At 43.6% G+C, this 19,847-nt stretch overlaps 1 protein-coding gene across 5 annotated transcripts in view; it reads left to right on the top strand.

Moving 5' to 3' along the window:
• PLXNB2 (plexin B2) overlaps positions 1-19,847 on the top strand; it is a 332,704-nt gene that overhangs the window by 139,568 nt on the left and 173,289 nt on the right. Inside the window, exon 1 of one of the 5 annotated variants that reach the window (XM_056573758.1) lies at positions 17,822-17,957. The exons of the other annotated variants lie outside the window; for them this stretch is intronic. The gene's annotated coding sequence lies outside the window, so the exon portion shown is untranslated. Of the gene's footprint in view, positions 1-17,821; positions 17,958-19,847 lie in introns of those variants that run through there. 5 annotated transcript variants of the gene reach the window in all.

Raw genomic sequence — 19,847 nt, 5'->3', positions numbered from 1 at the left:
AAAAAAACCAGACTTTTACTCAGAAAACCAGAAAAGGAAGCATGGCTGACAGTTTTGGTAAATCCCAACATGTTTACTAATGTTCGTACATAAAATGTTCTGGTTTGAGCTCTGGAAAACCAGACGGCTCAGAGAAATTGTAAAAAAATAAAAATAAAAAAAAAGTTGGGTAAAAGCAAAATGTAAAGAAAAATGGGTAGATACTGTGGAAAATACTACGCTCCACTTTAAAGGGGTATTCTGGCTTTATACATCTTATCCCCTATCCAAAGGATAGGGGATAAGATGTATGATCTCAGGTGTCCCACCGCTAGGGCCCCCTCAATCTCTGTGCAGACCCCGGGCGCTGCCTCAAAGATGGGGGCGTGACGTCACTCAACGCCCCCCCTAGTGACGTGCTAGGCACAGCCTTCAAGACAGGGACTTGACGTCACGGCCACGCCCTCTAGTGGCGTCACACCACGCCCCCTCCATTCATGTCTATGGGAGGGGGCCTGACGGCAGGTAGTGCGGGTGACACTGATGACATCCATACTCACGTGTGGTGATATGTTCTTCCACTCTCCCAGTATCTTCATCTGTTCCCTCCGTTCGGCCGACACGCTTGGGGCACAGACTGGGATTCGTGATGTCATGGCCGCTGTATATCTGCTGGGCCCTGCTGCAAGCAGGTCTAGGGAAACAGCAGCAGCGACGTTATGTAGCCCCATCCGTGTCCCAAGCCTGTCGGCTGGGCAGAGTAAGCAGATGAAGATACAGGGACAATGGGAGCATGAATGGTAGACACGTGAGTATGGTTGTCATCAGTGTCACCTGCACTACCTGCCTGTAACAGCAGGTTAGTGTGGTGACACTGATGGCAGTTTTCCTTCAATTGATAGCCTTAGTGCAAGAATCAGCTCAACACACAGGCTGTCAATTACTCCACTCTTTTCACTAGAATAGCAGGCTACCTGTGAAGATGCCATGTCCCCTCTCCATGACCTGAATTCAGCCATGGCATGCCTAATTTAAGCATGTTTTTTGCTTTATGAGATATAAAAAAAACTAGTGGTATGCAGCATTTCTTACAATATTATAGAGAGCCTAAGAGAATTGCAAGAATTCATGAAAAAAGAAACTTTGTATGTGTTTGTTACATTTAAGGCACATGGTGGTAAAGTATGTGTCCATAGTATGACTAAATTCTTATTTCTCATAATACCACACTTATTACATGAACATATGTATGAAATGCTCCCCTTCCCTGCAGGTGGTAGTGAAACATATATTATCATGTTGTGCTACATAATATAACAAATAATAAATACATATAAGCTTTATTTAACTAGAGCTTGAACACACTTTTCTTTTTTGCTGTATTTTGGATTGACTGCCCAGGGGTGTGGAAATTTACAGATCAATGCAGTTCTATTGAACTCCATTGATCTGTGTACATTTGGTTGAGCCTGTTCAAGGCTCAATCAAATGCTGATCTATGGGGGCAGTCACGAATGAAAGGGCAAGCCCTCCGGCCACCTCCACATGGGATCCCCCCCCCCCCACGATCGCGCTGCGATTAAAGGTGATCTAAAGGGTTAATAACTGCCCGCGTCAATCGCCGCATGCCGGGCTATTAGCGGTGGCCCCCGGACGCAGAGCATGGAGCAGGCTCGAGTCAGGAGCCCACTCCATACACCCTGAGCCCTGGTATGAAGTGTAGACTTGCGTCCCATACAAGTCTGCATCCGCTCCAGCACCTCACACTGGCATTATTAAAAAAAAATATATATATATATATATATATATATATATATATATATATATATATAGAGGGGGGTAGTCAGTCCGGCCCTGCTTGCCCGATACAGGGCTAAATCTATGGAAAATTCACCTGCCCGGAACTACATGTCCCGGGCGTCGGGCAATAGGATTTCCACATCCCTGCTGCCCTAATGACATAATTTATACACCATACAAATTAAAGGGGTTATCCATATTTTCATGGTTAGAATAAGTGAAAATACCAAAAAACATTATTTTGTTTTAAAGCCCTCAAGTATCTTGGCTGTGACTAGCTCCTTGGGGTAGACTATTTTACAGATTCACAGTTTTTGATATTAAAACGGCCCCTCACTCTAAAGATTAACTTTTCTTTTTTTTTTTTTTCTTTTTTTAAACTGATCTCTCATAAGGCTCCCTGGGTAAAAGAGGATCATGGCCCCCCATGCACCATATATTATAGTTTTAACTGACCCTTTTTGGTAGTGCTGTGGCCCCAAAATTTTTTAAGCTGCTTTGTGTTGCCAATATGGGTGTGGTTTATTGTAAGTGGGGTTTGGCTTGTCACAGGGTAGGGTTTTTTCAGATTTTTCCCTATATATTGTCCTCACAGTAAGGACAGCAGCTCATAAGTACTGAAAGGATTAAGATTTTTTTTTATAGAAGTAATTTACAAATCTGTTTAACTTTCTGGAGCCAGTTGAGATATATATTAGAGGTGCACCGAAATGGAAATTTCAGAACCGAAACGAAACCGAAAAAAATGTCCGGCCGAAACCGATACCGAAAATGACTTCTCCCCGTCTTCTGGTAAAATGCAGCGCTCCGCTCATTAGATTAGATTCCCCCACATTAGATTGCCAGCTCCCCCACATTAGGTCGGGAGTTCCCCCACATTAGTAGGCAGCTCCCCCACAATAGTAGGCAGCTCCCCCACAATAGTAGGCAGCTCCCCCACAATAGTAGGCAGCTCCCCCACAATAGTAGGCAGCTCCCCCACAATAGTAGGCAGCTCCCCCACAATAGTAGGCAGCTCCCCCACAATAGTAGGCAGCTCCCCCACAATAGTAGGCAGCTCCCCCGCAATAGTAGGCAGCTCCCCCGCAATAGTAGGCAGCTCCCCCACATTAGGTCAGCATTTCCCCCACAATAGTAGGCAGGTTCCCCACAATAGTAGGCAGCTCCCCCCAACAATAGTAGGCAGTTCCCACACAATATTAGGCAGCTCCCCCCCACAATATTAGGCAGCTCCCCCCCACATTAGGTCAGCAGTTCCCCCACAATAGTAGGCAGGTTCCCCACAATAGTAGGCAGCTCCCCCACATTAGGTCAGCATTTCCCCCACAATAGTAGGCAGGTTCCCCACAATAGTAGGCAGCTCCCCCCAACAATATTAGGCAGCTCCCCCCACATTTGTAGGCAGCAGTTCCCCCACAATAGTAGGCAGTTCCCCCACAATATTAGGCAGCTCCCCCCACATTTGTAGGCAGCTGTTCCCCCACAATAGTAGGCAGGTTCCCCACAATAGTAGGCAGTTCCCCCACAATATTAGGCAGCTCCCCCCCCCCACAATATTAGGCAGCTCCCCCCCACAATATTAGGCAGCTCCCCCCCCACAATAGTAGGCAGCTCCCCCCCACAATAGTAGGCAGCTCCCCCCCACAATAGTAGGCAGCTCCCCCCCACAATAGTAGGCAGCTCCCCCCCAACAATATTAGGCAGCTCCCCCCCAACAATATTAGGCAGCTCCCCCCCAACAATATTAGGCAGCTCCCCCCCAACAATATTAGGCAGCTCCCCCCCAACAATATTAGGCAGCTCCCCCCCAACAATATTAGGCAGCTCCCCCCCAACAATATTAGGCAGCTCCCCCCCAACAATATTAGGCAGCTCCCCCCCAACAATATTAGGCAGCTCCCCCCCAACAATATTAGGCAGCTCCCCCCCAACAATATTAGGCAGCTCCCCCCCCAACAATATTAGGCAGCTCCCCCCCCAACAATATTAGGCAGCTCCCCCCTACAATATCAGGCAGCTCCCCCCTACAATATCAGGCAGCTCCCCCCCACAATATTAGGCAGCTCCACCCCAACAATATTAGGCAGCTCCCCCCACATTTGTAGGCAGCTCCCCCCCACATTAGGTCAGCAGTTACCCCACAATAGTAGGCAGCTCCCCCCACCCCACAGACATACAGCTTCCAGCCATATACAGTGTATGGCTGGAGGCTGTATGTCTGTACTGCTGCCCCCACAGTGTTCCGGTCACCGCTCCTCCGGCCCGGGGTCACATCTACTGCTATGGCCTATGGACCATAGCAGTAGGTGCCGGGACCGGAGGAGCGGTGACCGGAACACTGAAGAAGATGACACGGTCACTTACCAGGCCCCGGCCAGCGCGCATTCTCCTGCGACGATCCTGCGGTCCTCCTGCGTTTCTATGGTTGTACGCACGGGACGTCAGTGACGTCCCGTGCGTACGACCATAGAGGCGGAGAAGCGAGGGACCGAAGGAGGATCGCAGGAGGACGCCGGGGAATGGTGAGTGACCGGCGGACATTCTTATGTCTTGAAAAGATTTTTCGGGACACAGGGATGTCCGGGATAGGATTAGGAATACTTCTTTTTATGTGCCCGGGCCGGCTCCCGTGTGTGGCTGCAGGCGGGGGCCGACCAGAGCATATAAAAACTAATACTGTATTCTATAAACCAGGGGGCCTCCAGCTGTTGTGAAACTACAACTCCCAGCATGCCAGGACAGACTTTGCCGGTCCGGGCATGCTGGGAGTTGTAGTTTCACAACAGCTGGAGGCCCCCTGGTTTTTAGTATACAGTATTAGTTTTTATATGCTCTGGCCGGCCCCCGCCTGCAGCCACACACGGGAGCCGGCCCGGGCACATAAAAAGAAGTATTCCTATCCCGGAGAGCGCGCCCCCCCCAGATGTTGCGCCCGGTGCGGCCGGCCCCCCCTGCACCCCCCACGAGTGCCTCTGCCACTGGCAGTGTTTGTAACCTGTGCTGTGGGCGGGCAGGGGAGGTGGGTCATTATCGGCACATTTTTTGTTGTTTCGGCATTTTGCCGAAATAGCTATTTTCGGCTGATATGTATCGGCCGCCGATATATGGGTGCATCCCTAATAAATAAATATATATATAGCAAAGAAAAAATTGCAGCACTCAAGCTTGAGAAAGGCTGCAAGTGGGCAGCCGAAACGTCGCTATGCCGCCAGGCTAATAAATCCTACACTTTTTGCATTGGAATCTGGAGTGGTGCAATTTTTTCTTTGCTGTGTATCCTTTGACCCGTTACCAGGGACAACAAGTTGCTGGCACCCATCACCTTTTTTCCTTTTTTGGGTTGTGCTGCTCCACATCTACTTTATAGTTATCGGCATATAACACGCACCTTTTAGGCAAAAATTTTTAGCCTAAAGTCTACCTGCGTGTTATACGCCGATAAGCTGCTGCAGTTCAATGATTTAAAGTGGGCGCTTTAAATCAATGAACTGCAGCGGCTTTGCAGGTGCAGAGACCGCCACCGCTGCCGGCTTCTCTCCTCCTGCCTGTCCTGGGGTCTAGAGCCCTGCTGCCAGCCCTTCTCTCCCCCTGGCTATCGGTGTCGCTGCCCGTTCTCTCCCCCTGACTATCGGTGCCGGCGCCCCATTGCTGGCGCCGATAGCCATGGGGAGAGAAGCGGTGCTGGCAATGGGGCAGCGGCGCCGACAGACGGGGGGGAGAGAAGGGGCAGCGGCGCCCATTGCCTCTATGCGCTGTGAGACGCAATTACGTCACTCGTCATTGCGCCGCACCGTGCACTGCATAGCAACGACGCAGGGGACGCACACCGGAGGCCTGAAGCAGCGCGGACCCGACCCCGGCAACAGGTAATTATACAACCGGGGATGGGGGAGGCAACGGGGCAGCGGTGGCGGCAATGGGTGCCGCTGTCCCTTCTCTCCCCCTGGCTATCGGCGCCGGCAATGGGGCGCCGGCACCAATAGTCAGGGGGAAAGAATGGGCAGTGGCGCAGATACCCAGCGGGAGAAAAGCGGCGGCAGCAGGGCTCTAGACCCCAGGAAAGGCAGGGGGAGAGAAGCGGGCAGGGACGGCCCTTCTCCCCCTGCCTTTCCTGGGGGTGTATCGGGGTATACGCATGCACACACACACACACACACACCCACCCTCATTTTACCAAGGATATTTGGGTAAAAAACTTTTTTTACCCAAAAATCCTTGGTAAAGTGAGGGTGCGTGTTATAGGCCGGTGTGTGGTATACCCTGATAAATACGGTATGTATATATATATATATATATATATATATATATATATATATTTTTTTTTTTTTCCTGGATAACCCCTTTAATTTATTCAACAGAATAAATTGTGAAATACATTTCCTTCTATTGAGACTGCAGATTTTCGAGCCATCCTAGCTTGTTTTGCTGGTGCCCACTACAAACAGAATCTCCACCAGGAATATCTCCAGACAGAAAATCTGTAGTGTGAATTAAAGGGGTAAAGGGGTATTAAAGGGGTTAGTGTAGTTCATAATATAATGTCTGTACCTGTGTGTGATGGTTTTCTCACAATTCTTCTGTGATTTTCACCCCAATATTTATTTTTACCAACATACAATATGACAGTTGGTAATGCGGCCGAGACGTGACTCACTAGCCAGCTGATGACAGGGAACCTGTCTGCTTCAATGGGTGGAGCGATCGCTTGGTGGGAGAGAGCTCAATCTGCACCTAATGCAACAGATGTAGGCACCCTGATTGAAAACCACAGGTCTTTTGATGGATGGAGCTCATTTATGTTTCAATGGGTGGGGTTGCTGATATGTGGGAAGGAGGAAAATGGAATTGTGGGATTTGTAGTAAAAAAAAGTCAAACAGGAAATACCAGTTCACAAAAAGCTAGCCACAGTGTAATGGTAATCTCACAATATAGCTATTTAGCCCCAAGACAAGCGCAGATCCTTCCTAAGCATGTCTATTACTGTCTGCCAGGTACGAACTAAAATCACCTTATGGTGGATAACCCCTTTAATGGGCAGATATGTTTAGTCCCTCTCCCCACACCCCGGTCTTTGTGTAGTTATACTTTGTTCATTAAAGAGTAACCAATAACTGTTTTTTTGTCCTGCTTGGCTGGGAAGAAGCAGAGCCTCTGCAGTAACACAAAAGTATAGCCGAGGAGACTACTCCTGCAGAATGTTAGCTGCCAGATGGAGAAGAAGACTGATTGTGCCCAGAGTCTACCCCAGCAGCACAGATTAGTAGCAGTTCTGGAGAGTATATATGAACATAACAAATTATGTTTATGTAGAAAAATTACACTTTACTTTAAGATTAACAGGCATTCTGGATTTTTGGCATGAAAATAATCCACAGGATAACCTCTTAAATACAGATGTATATAGAAATCATAGAAAGTGCTGTACAAACATGTATCTATTAATCTCATCACAACTAATTGCTTTTGTTTCATGAACGTAATGGAAGGAGCTCTTTGTTATTTCAGTATAAGTTTGGATCATGGGGGAACTATCATTTTCTTTGCAGTGTAACATTTTCTTTAGTAACACTCTGAAAGGTGCCAGACAGAATACAGATGCAGTGTTGTAGCAGAAACACCTGCTCCTGGATGACATCCTGAGCCTGGAGCTAAAGTGCTTTATTCTAGCACGTAACAGTACAAACAATTTCCTCTTCTCTGACTTATAGCTGATAACTCTGCTGCTGCCTTGTCTTCATATGTAAGCTGCTCCACGTTGGTTTGTGTCTTGGGTAGTGGTTTTCATGTGAAACATATTAAAAGGTTATTTAAAGTATCCTTTTATTCTATTATTAACTGAGCACTATTATTTTGGACTAGGAAAGTCAATCGAAATAAAAATTCTTCATGGTTGTCCAGCACAATTTACCACATTTCGTGGTCTTATATAGCAAAAACATATTCCAAAGACTTTACAGTACAGAGGAACATGTACAAACAAATTGAGGCATTACAGTTACAAAATAATTCAAGAGAAGTCAGGGGCTCTGCACACAGGAGCTTACAATGAGTCTTCATGTGGTATGCAGGTAAGTGTCACAAGGCAGCCTGTAGCCTATTTATAATAAACCTAACAAGGAAGTAGCAGGTGCTTGCTTTCTGCCAGATTGTTTTAATCTGTGCTCTCTCTAGGATGATGATCAAAGATCACCATAGTTAGTGTTCCTGCCATTTAAATAAAAAACAAACTATGTCCTGAGACCTCCTTTGTTCATTAGATATATCCGGGTAAAGCAAACAGCAGCTCACTTCACTCCCCGGCTTGTCGCACAGCCTGAGTGGTGACATGAGATGGGCCCTATAGACTAATAATGGACCCTGTTTTCTGCAGTCAGTCGGACTGAGTGGGGAACAGAGGATAGAATCTTCTGCGTACTTCACCTGGATATTTGGAATGATCGGAGGCGGTCTCATGACTTAGACCCCAGGTGATTTGAACTTTTGACATGTCTATGTGACAGGTCATAAGTTTATCTCCAGTTTGAAGTCACTGGCTCCCCTATCATAATACAGAATGGTTTACTCTTAAATGCTTTAGCATATCAGAGAAATAATTGTATGCAAACAGACAAGAAGCAGGGCTGCCTTGTAACTGGGGTGCTTCTCGGTGGTCTCTGCCTGCCTTTCTGTACTTGACTGATAGGACGTCCTAGACACATAGAGCGATCTACCATTCAAGTTCAGAGGGTTGTAGATAACCACCTGCTGAACTAATGATTCGGAGCCCCATTCCTGGCAAGTTTTAAAATATGAAATTATTTATTTATTTAATGTATTCATTTATTTTAAATCTGCAGCCTTTTGGAATAAATCAAAGTTTATTATAATGAAGCCTGTGCCTGTTTCATACATCCCGTGGTTTGGGCAGCATGATACGCCTGACAGATTATCTTTTAGTTGTTTAACAGCAAAAGGGATCTGCAGAATCTGGTACAGTCTCTCAGCCTAAATGGTCACTTATCTCAGAAAAAAATTAGTAGAGCCTTCTTTCTGGTATAATGTACCGACACTGACAGAATTGACTGAACCCAATAAGACCCTGTGTCACTGGGGTTCATTGGGGGTCATTGGTAGTGATTGCGATTGATCTGGCACTGCTATCCTGGTACTGTGACAGAACAAAACAAAAAAAACTGCTGTGAGACCTCAGATGTAAACCTAGCCTAATATGAAGAGCAAAGAAAGTTATACTGTGGATTTTGTTTTCTAGATTAGCCCTTCAGATTACGGCTTCTGTCAGCATAGATTCTACTATTGCAATCTTACATTGCAACAGGAGAGCTTATTTTGTTACCTTGTGAGACAAGCACTTTCAAGTGCTATAAACTTTATATAGTTTCTTGGGAATCAGGAAATGTAAATGTTAGTTTCTACGAAAACAGTATGAGTAAAGCTTCTCTACGCCAGTGGTTGGGTTATATTGGCCTATAATTAAGTTATCCCCTAGTCATGGAATAGATAGAATAATTAGCCGATTGTTTGAGGGTCCAACCTCTCTAATGAGAATGGAGAGAGAATTGTCCAGAAATGAATGAATGAAGTAAATGGTCATTGTCCTGGCCAGCGAGGGTACCAGACGTTGAACAGCCAGCTAGCAATCAGCTAGGGGATAACCCCTTTAAGGCCACTTTTACATGACATTATTTTACATTGACTTTTGGATTACAAATACTTAAAGGGGTACTCCGGCGCTTAGACATCTTATCCCCACACGCCACCGACCCCGTGGTCACCGGTAATCAGACCCGGAACGAACATGCTCCGGGGACTGATTTTAACTGGGGTGCTGCGTGCAAGATCACGGGGGTCCCCAGCGGCAGGACCCTCGCAATCAGGCATCTTATCCCCTATCCTTTGGATAGGGGATAAGATGTCTAAGCTCCTGAGTACCCCTTTAAGTAGATTCAACACAGAGAAACTATAATGAAAACATTTGCTCTGCTTCCATATTCTATGCCTACTCCTAGTTTTGGCTTCCAAATACTGATGCAAAGTACTGTAATATCCTCCTTACTACACATGGTGGAATACACAGTGGGAACCTGTGACAAATCCACAACACAATAAGCATTGTGGGGAAGACGTATTCAGAAACAAAAACAACAGCAACCAATCAGAGCAAAGCTTTCATTTTGCCAGTATAGTTTAAATGGGTTTTCACATTAAATGGGTTATCCACCATAAGGTGATTTTAGTACATACCTGGCAGGCAGTAATGGACATGCTCAGGAAGGATCTGTGCTTGTCTTGGAGCTAAATGGCTTTGTTGTGAGATTACCATAACACTGTGGCTAGCTGTTTGTGAACTAGTATTTCCTGTTTCAGTTTTCTTTTTTTGACTACAAATCCCACAAATCCATCTTCCTCCTTCCCACACATCAGCCACCCCACCCATTGAAACATAGATGAGCTGCATCCATTCAAATCAGTGTGGTTTTCAATCAGGGTGACTACAGCTGTTGCATTAGTTTTTAGTTTGATCCCTCCACCCATTGAAGCAGACAGGCTCCCTGTCATCAGCTGACTAGTGAGTCAGGTCTCGGACGCATTGCAAGCTGGGAAAAATCTGAGACAACAGTCATTTTGTATGCTGGTAAAAATAAACATTGGAGTGAAAATCACAGAAGAATTGTGAGAAAACAGTCACACACAGGTACAGACATTATATTATGAACTACACTAACTTTACAGCCCCTGTAGCATAGTAAAATAAAAAAAATCCTGGAATACCCCTTTAATCTGTTCAGGACCCATGTCGTACCGGTACATGTACGTCCGTGGGAATTCCGGGTCATACGGATCTATGGTGACCCGGAAAATAAGGGAGATCGGAGTTGTCCAAGACACCCACAATCCCCCCTGAAGCGATAGGAGTGACATCTAGACATGACCACCAATAGCAGATCGGCGGTGGGGGGGGGTGGGGGGTGGTTTAACATTCGGTGTCCCCTTTCTGCCCACCCACAATAGGTGGGGCAGATGTTGCCTAGCAACATCTGGAGGGCTACAGTTTGAGACAACTATACAGTTGTCTTTAAACTGTAGCCCTCCTGATGTTGCACAACTACAACTCCCAGCATGCCCAGACAGCTCTTTGGGCATGCTGGAATTTGTAGTTTTGCAACAGCTGGAGGGCTACAGTTTGAGACTACTATTCAGTGGTCTCGAAACTGTAGCCCTCCAGATGTTGCAAAACTACATCTCCTAGCATGCCCACACAGCTGTTTTCTGTTTGGGCATGCTGGGATTTGTAGTTTTGCAACATCTGGAGGGCCACAGTTTGGAGATCACTGTGCAGTGGTCTCTAAACTGTAGCTCTCCAGATGTTGCAAAACTGCAAATCCCAGCATGCCCAGACAGCAAACAGCTGTCTTGGCATTCTGGGAGTTGGAGTTGCATACCTCCAGCTGTTGCATAACTACATCTTCCAGCATGCCCTTCGGCGATCAGTATATGCTGCGAGTTGTAGTTTTGCAACAGCTGGAGGCACTTTGGTTGGAAAATACTGAGTTAGGTAACAGAACCTAACTGAAGGTTTTCCAACCAGTGTGCCTCCAGCTGTTGCAAAAGTACAACTCCCAGCATGCACGGTCTGTCAGTACATGCTGTGAGTTGTAGTATTGTAGTTTGCCCCCCAATTGTGAATGTACAGGGTACATTCACACTGGCGGGTTTACAGTGGGTTTCCAGCTTCAAGTTTGTGCTGCAGCAAATTTTTCACCACAGCGCAAACTCCTAGCGGGAAACTCACCGTAAACCTGCGCCAGTGCGAATGTACCCTAAAAACACTACACTACACTACTCTAACACATAATAAAGGGTAAAACACTACATATCCACACCCCTTTCACTGCCCCCCCCCCCCCCCCCCCAATAAAAATGAAAAACGTATCGTACAGCAGTGTTTCCAAAACGGAGCGTCCAGCTGTTGCAAAACAGCCACTGACTGTCCAGGCATGATGGGAGTTTAGCAACAGCTGGAGGCACCCTGTTTGGGAATCACTGGCGTAGAATACCCCTATGTCCACCCCTATGCAATCCCTAATTTAGTGCTCAAATTCGCATGGCGCGCTCTCACTTCAGAGCCCTGTCGTATTTCAAGGAAACAGTTTAGGGCCTCATATGAGGTATTTCCGTACTCGGGAGAAATAGCACTACAAGTTTTTGGGGGGCTTTTTCTCCCTTTACCCCTTATGAAAAGTTGGGGGCTACACCAGCCTGTTAGTGTAAAATTTTTTATTTTTATACACTAACAGGCTGGCGTTGCCCCATACTTTTTATTTTCACAAGCGGTAAAAGGAAAAAAAGACCACCAAAATTTGTAATGCAATTTCTCCTGAGTATGGAAACACCCCATATGTGGGCGTAAAATGCTCTGCGTGCGCACATCAAGGCTCAGGAGTGAGAGCGCACTATGTACTTTTGAGGCCTATATTGGTGATTTGCACAGGGGTGGCTGATTTTACAGCGGTTCTGACATAAATGCAAAAAAATAAATATCCACATGTGACCCCATTTTGGGAACTACACCCTTCACGGAATGTAACAAGGGGTATAGTGAGCCTTAACACCCCACAGGTGTTTTAAGAATTTTCGTTAAAGTTGGATGGTAAAATGAAAAAAAAAAAAAAAAATAATTCTTCACTAAAATGCTGGTGTTACCCTAGATTTTTCATTTTCACAAGGGAAAATAGGAAAAAAGCCCCAAAAAATTTGTAACCCTATTTCTTCTGAGTAAGAACATACCCAACATGTGGATGTAAAGTGCTCTGCGGGTGCACTACAATGCTCAGAAGAGAGGGAGTGTCATTGGGATTTTTAAGAGAAAAATTGTCTGGAATTGAAGGCCATGTGTGTTTACAAAGCCCCCATTGTGCTAGAACAATGGACCCCCCCCCCACATGTGACCCAATTTTGGAAACTACACCCCTAATGTAATGTAATAAGGGGTACAGTGAGCATTTATACCCCACAGATGTCTGACAGATTTTTGGAACAGTGGTCCGTGAAAATGAAAAATTGAATTTTTTATGTTCACAGCCCACTGTTCCAAAGATCTGTCAAAGGCCAGTGGGGTGTAAATACTCACTGCACCCCTTATTAAATTCTGTGAGGGGTTTAGTTTTCAAAATGGGTTCACATGTGGGGGGGGGTCCACTGGCACCACGGGGGGCTTTGTAAACGCACATGGCCCCTGACTTCCATTCCAAACAAATTCACTCTCCAAAAGCTCAATGGCGCTCCTTCTCTTCTGAGCACTGTAGTTGGCCAGCAGAGCACTTGATGTCCACTCATGGGGTATTTCCATACTCGGAAGAAATGGGGTAACAAGTTTTGGTGGTCATTTTCTCCTATTACCCCTTGTAAAAATGTAAAATTTGGGGAAAAAACAGCATTTTAGTGAAAATTATTATTTTTTTCATTTACACATACAAATTTAACAAAAAGTCGTGAAACACCTGTGGGATGTTAAGGCTCACTGGACCCCTTATTATGTTCCTTGAGGGGTGTAGTTCCCAAAATGGTATGCCATGTGGGTTTTTTCCTGCTGTTCTGGTACCATAAATGTGACATGCCCCCCAAAAACCATTTCAGCAAAATTAACTCTCCAAAATCCCATTGTTGATCCTTCCCTTCTGAGCCCTCTAGTGCACCCACAGAACACTTTATATCCACATTTGAGGTATTTCCTTACTCGAGAGGAATTGGGTTACAAATTTTCCGAGACTTTTTCTCCTATTACCCCATGCAAAAATTCAAATACTGGGTCTACAAGAACATGCAAGTGTAAAAAAAAATTAAGATTTAGAATTTTCTCCTTCACTTTGCTGCTATTCCTGTGAAACACCTAAAGGGTTAACAAACTTGCTGAATGTCATTTTGAATACTTTGAGAGGTGCAGTTTTTATAATTGGGTCATTTGTGGAGTATTTCTAATTTGAAGGCCCTTCAAATCCACTTCAAAACTGAACTGGTCTGTAAAAAAATCCGATTTTGAAAATTTTGTGAAAAATTGGAAAATTGCTGCTGAACTTTGAAGCCTCTGATGTCTTCCAAAAGTAAAAACATTTTAACTTTATGATGCTAACATAAAGTAGACATATTGTACATGTGAACCAATATATAATTTATTTGGGATGTCCATTTTCCTTACTAGCAGAGAGCTTTAAAGTTAGCAAAATGCAAAATTTTCTATTTTTTCAGCAAATTTTTGAAATTATGCAAGTATTGATGAAAATTTACCACTAACAAAGTAGAATATGTCACGAAAAAACATTCTCGGAATCAGAATGAAAGGTAAAATTATCCCAGAGTAATTAATGCATAAAGTGACAGTGGTCAGATGTGCAAAAAATGTCCGGGTCCTACAGTGAAAATTGGCTGGGTCCTAAAGGGGTTAAGAAAAAGGGTGTAAGTTACTTTAAAACAGCACTTTTGGACTGGTTTACATATATGTATGTGGTACACATCTGATATTACCAACTTTGCTTTGTGGGACCACTGAAAGCTTAGCACTGATTGGTTGCAGTTGGCAACAAAGATTATTTTAGTCTCAAAGTGCTAATGTCTATATTTCTTTGTGGAAAGCATATGTAAAATTTCATAACTGTCCTTGTACTGTAATTCACTGCTAATTTTATCTGTGGGTAAAATCTCAACAATTCTGTTCCATGTGGTTTTACCTTTTTGGCTTTTACTGCAGTCATACCTAAAGTGTACTGAAAAGTTTCATGAAAAATGACAGTAGCACAGCAAAGACATTTTTATTAATTATTTTCACTTTTAATTTGTTGCCTAAATATCTTGGAGGGACTGTTCTCTCCACCACTCATAACTGTGCTTTAAAAGACTGAGCTTCCTTTAGCTATGTTCACACGGCAGAATGTCCATCCAGAATGCCACATGAATATTCTGCACGGAAATTCCGCAGCAGCAGAGTCCCATTAATTTCATTCGGATTCTGCTGCACTGTTCACATGGCAGAATTTCCATGGCAAAAATTCTGATTTTGGGATCTGCAGAAAGTCATGTCTATTCTTTTGAAGGAGTCTGCAAGGAAATGCATCGTCGGCATGTCTGTGGAATATCCGCATGGAAATTAACCGTGTGAACATGGCCTCAGTCTCCACCATGAGACCCAGCATAATGTGTTTTAATGACACTAGAGACTGGTGCTGCGGAGATGGTGCAAGAAGCTCTGTCAGCTAATTCACAGCAGCAGGGGACCATGGCATCTCTAAGGTTAAGGCTTTTATATTGCCTGTATGTCTTTGTGAGGGGTCCAAAAACAGGAAGTGAGGGCAGGACAAGCAGGGCTCTGTGCATAGAACCTCAGTGTGCAGAGCCTTGCATGTTCTAAGTGCACAGAGTCCTGCTTGTCCACCCACACTTCCTGAATTCGGACTGTTCATAGAGACACACATGCAATATACACATTTTTTAACCAATGTCTATTACAAATATACATATAATGGTATTATCTACATTATATAAAAAGTTTTTGTTGACGACAGGTACACTTTAAAGTCTTAATTGGATGGTTGGGCTGGAACTGCATCTAGGTTATTTTTATATGCAGAGTCTTGGCAACCCTGTATCCTAGAAAATCGCTAAATGTCCTAGAATGGTATATGTCAATGGTAAATCAACCCCACAAGATATGCTTAAAGGCTTATATTTGAGGTGTCCTCTCTCTGGGACCCCTGCCATTTGGACAGATGAAGTAATATCTGGGAAATGATTTGCAGGGCTTCCTCCTTTAAAGTCAATAGGAGATCTAGAAACCACCAAATAAGTGAAAATAAAAGATTAGTGTTCACACTGAGTTTTGGCTTGCCAAAAAATATCAAAACTGTCCTTTGTGATCTTATAAATGTCTGTTTAAATGGACATATTCCTTTAAAAATGTAATTTTTTTTATGAGAGAGATTAATTAAACATTAATGATGAATTTTTCCTTAGCCATGAATGATTTTACATGAAATCTAAGAACATTTCGACCGTGTTAGATTTGATTCATATTAGATAACCCATGAGCATTCTTTATGCTGGCAAACACAATTTTATGGGGCCAGCAGGGGTCTGTAATTAGTCCTTGATTTAAAATGGAATTTTAAGCATTTATTATGTTTATGTAGTATTTATTTTAAGAACTTCTACCACACCAGTTGTTTATATTTATTATCTGATTAACTTTCTGGAGCCAGTTGATATAAAGAAAAAGTGAGGGCAAACAATATGAAGAACAGGGCATAACCTTCCCTTTTGGAAAGCTTTTAATTTTCTCTAGGACTAACTTTATTTTTTTCACAAACGGGGGAAAAAAAAACATATAATTTTAGAGCAAACCATAATAATTCTGAGACCTGCTGTGATCACAGCAATGTCTGTTTAAATGTCAGAATATGATATTCAAATACCCTGCCCGGAGCCCTGAATAGCCGCACCAAGTGGACATTCACAGCTCTTGGCGGGGTTCTTAAAATTATACAGTGAGGTTCAGTGTTTTTACGTAGAGCCGTCTGGCTGGGGAGCGCAAAGCAATGCTGCTTGCTTCCCTGGCAGGAGCCGTCCCTCCTAATACTGCTCCCATTTGTGTTGCAGATTTATTAATGTACACAAATCACTAAAATCATAGACACTGCTAGTCTACCAGCAAATCTAAATCACAGAACATTATAGACTAAAATATTTCTTTTATTAAATTACCATTAATATTAAGGTGACAACTTTCATAGGAAAAAAACAGAACAAAGAAAAAGAAAATACGAAAGATTATGCGCACACGCAAAACAAATAACACTGAATGTACCCAGTACCACAATAGGAATCTCATTAGATAACAGTCCTGATAAGAAAACCCTAAAACGTGGTACGTTTCATTTACTAAGGTCCCCCTTCACTTTGTCGCTGTGCCAGAGAGAAACTGGTTGTAGAACTGATACCATTAATTTAAATGGGACAGTTTACATTCATCCATCCCCTCAGTATGGATGCCAGATGGTAGGTCATGCATCACAGGCACTGGAAAGGGGAAAACATCTTGCCCATCCGGCCTGCACAATTAATGACCACTGGTGCAAAATAAAGCACTTAATCACTTGTGGTATCAGTTGCGGTCAGTTTTAAGCTGGGTTCACTGAGCTTGACACCAAATATATGTGAACCCAGCCTAACAGAAAGTTTTCATTGTTTACCAAAATAAAGTGGGGCTGCTGCCTGGTCCAAACACCTTTATAACTCATACTTATGTATTTCCTTATTACCAATACCGATTTCCACTATTCTCTAAACACCTAAAAACTTGTTTAATCTTCGCTGAGGCTGCTGTAATCACAGGTCTAAACAGAACTAATTAACTTGTAGTTTCCCTCCTCCAGATAAACTTATCACATTTATTTCCCCATTTTGCAAGATATTTCAGTTAAAGGGGTACTCCGCTGCCCAAGCATTCAGTAACATTTTGTTCTGAACGCTTGGAGCGGGCGGCGGGGGGGTCATGTCAGGGCCACGCCCCTCATAATGTCACACCACGCCCCCTCAATGCAAGTCTGTGGGACAGGGTGGGACGTCACGATCCCCGCAGCCCACACCCAACGTTTTGAACGAATGCCGTGTGCTGCATAGAGATTGCGGGGGTCCAGCAGCGGGACCCATGCAATCAGACATCTTATCCCCTATGCTTTGGATAAGAGTATAAGATGTTTAGGGACGGAGTACCCCTTAAATGTAGTTATCTCATACTAAGGCCATTATCACAGTAAGGCTATGTTCACACAGCGAAATTTTTGCTATTCAACGCAAATTCCGCTCAGAAAAGCAGACTGTGGAATTTTCAGTTGTGCTTTCAAAACACAGATTACATTCTAATTCTGAGTCCCCTTTTACTGCAACCGGGCTCTAAATTGAATTCCACAAAATCTAAAGATAGGTCTTTTATATTTTGCAGATTGTGGAAATTCCATTGTATGAATTCCCATTGAAGATAATGGGCGCAGCATTCCGTGGCTGTATTTTTCTGCTCAACAGTAGGTCTAATGGCCTAAACTAGACACCATTCTTGATGCTGTTGGTAAAAGTCTATAGATCTGCATCCTGCCCAGGACTTGAAGCTGTAATACAGATGCAAAAATATAGCGTAAGTTTAATGTCCAAAGAAGTTGACAACTGGTATGCTCTAAATAATAGAAATAAATTACTATATATGAAAAAAATGTTTAAGTGGTTTTAAGATTAGGGTGCTTTAACACTGCAAAATACTCCCGTTAATAAACGCCTGTTAATAAAATCCCAGGAGATCTGCATTATTTCTCCCGTTCATTCGCCACAAAATAACATCTGTTATTAATAACAGGCAATAACGGGTTAAAACGGCTATTAGAAAAATCCCATAGACTATAATGGGATTTTCTAACGGCCGTTTAACTGCTGATCTACTGGGATTTTATAACGGGCGTTTATTAACGGGCGTATTTTACAGTGTGAAAGCAGCCTTAGTTTTCTGCAGCTATCACGTGTTAATAACGTGTTTTTAAGTTACCTTTGATAAAATACGGTATGTAGCGTTATTTGTCAACCCCCTACAAAGAAGGCTGGTTGTTCCATATATTTTGTTGCTTTGTGAGAGCAATTCTGTGGATTTTATTGCGCACTTATTCTTATTGATTTAAGAATTTGCCCTCAAGAAACCCAGGGACTGGCTCATGCATCTCTGAAAGGCATTTATATTTGGGATTCCATTTTGTTAGCAGTCCCCTGAAGTGTTTCTACATCATGACAGCATGTTTTCATGTTAAACGCCGAATACATTTGATTTGCATTGCTCCTTAGTTTACCATAAAGTCATTATGCATGAATAAAACCCAACACCAGGCGTGTAATTAAAGCTTGATGTAGGGGTTAAAAAGGCATTATTTCCAGTAATGATACATTTGTAAGGCCTAAACAAAGGCTTACACAAATATGAACTTAAAACGGTAATTTGTCTGCTCCAAGTCTTTTGAGCAGAGCTTGCTAGCTGCCATCATTAATGCGTCTGTACTCGCAGGCAGATGTGCTCAAGCTCGGTTTGTTTTAGTAGAATGTAGAATTATTATTAATGCTAACTTGAGGAACGTGTAATTGCAGCTGTCTAAATTGCCATAAAATCAGCTGCACGTGTAAATTTAACAGTCCACATAGAGCTAGACTGCTGCACAAATATTTCAGCACAAAGGCAACTATTGTGATATGATTTCTTTCTAGCTCTTTCTCAGATGTTATTGGTCAGATTAGATGGGATTACTCCCTTTAAAGAAAAAAAAGTGAAATTTTTTATTGGTTTGTATTTTTTTTAATCTGTTATCTCGTTATTGTCTTTCATCACTAAGAAGCTTCCAGTCTTATGCATTTACTGAAAGATATCTAAGCAGTGTTAGTTCTCACCTATAAAGCAAAGACAGTATGATAAGCAGCTTGTCGCCTTTCTATTCCTTCAGAAGTCACAAACCCTGTGTTAACCTGTTAAGTAGGCAAGTCGTATGGGTACGCCCTTGCATCCTGGTAGTTAGGGAAGTAGGGTGTACTTGTTCCCGTTACCGCTGTTTGAAGCATGCTCATGAGCTAAGCGTACTTCATACGCGGTGGGTCGTGAATGCTATCATCAGCCGGGACACAGGGTTAATGCCGGCCACTGCCGATCGGGATGATGCCCAACATTAACCCTTTAGACGTCGCGATCAAAGTTGATTGCAACATCTGAAATGTTTTAAAAAAAAATAAAAAAGGATCCCAGCTGCTCAGCGGAGCTGATCGGGACCAACGCGGTGAAATCGCGATATCCTGATCAGCTGAGAGGATGACCGGTTCTCTGAAGTCCCTAGCCAGGCTCTGCAGGCTGGAGCGGCAGAGCACTGATAACACTGATCAATGCTGTTCTATGGAGCAACATTGATCAGTATATGCAATCTAAAGATTGCATGTTATAGCCCCCTATGGGGACTATAAAAAAAAAAAAAAATAAAAAGTAAAAAGTGTAATAGAAAACTTA

Source organism: Hyla sarda, chromosome 4 (assembly GCF_029499605.1).
Source record: "Hyla sarda isolate aHylSar1 chromosome 4, aHylSar1.hap1, whole genome shotgun sequence".
NCBI classification, from domain to species: Eukaryota; Metazoa; Chordata; class Amphibia; order Anura; family Hylidae; genus Hyla; species Hyla sarda.
The sequence above is the reverse complement of the archived record's forward strand: the minus strand, read 5'-3'. Positions and strand labels throughout refer to the sequence as shown.